This window comes from Arachis ipaensis, chromosome B03 (assembly GCF_000816755.2).
Source record: "Arachis ipaensis cultivar K30076 chromosome B03, Araip1.1, whole genome shotgun sequence".
In the NCBI taxonomy this organism is placed as follows: Eukaryota; Viridiplantae; Streptophyta; class Magnoliopsida; order Fabales; family Fabaceae; genus Arachis; species Arachis ipaensis.
The window spans coordinates 2,823,475-2,823,921 of NC_029787.2; positions in this window are offsets into that span (position 1 = coordinate 2,823,475).

A 447-nucleotide genomic window follows, 5' to 3' on the forward strand; every position below is an offset into this window, starting at 1 on the left:
ACACAACTAAGAATATATACCTTACAATTTGGATTCTATTAGATATCTCATTGGTTGTGTCATATATATATATATATATAGGTAAGATTTTGGGTTATATTTGTTTGTGTGAATTTTAGATTGACTCAGACCCAAAACCAAATCAAATAAATTAAGGGAAAACGACCTACGTATTGGAGAAGATTATAATAAAACATTTATAAATTCTGTTGCATATATATATAGTTGCATTGATGCCTTATATTATTGGTTGAACACGAAAAGAGATGTTTCAAAATTTTCAGCAAACTAAAATAGTAAAATTAAAGGGAATTATAAGCAATGCTACGCGGATGATATAAAATACACAAATTAAAGAAACAAAATGTTTGAAATAATAAAAATCAGTTCAAATTATTAGTTTAAAATTCTTTTATTTTATATTCATTAATTATCGTTATAATTAAT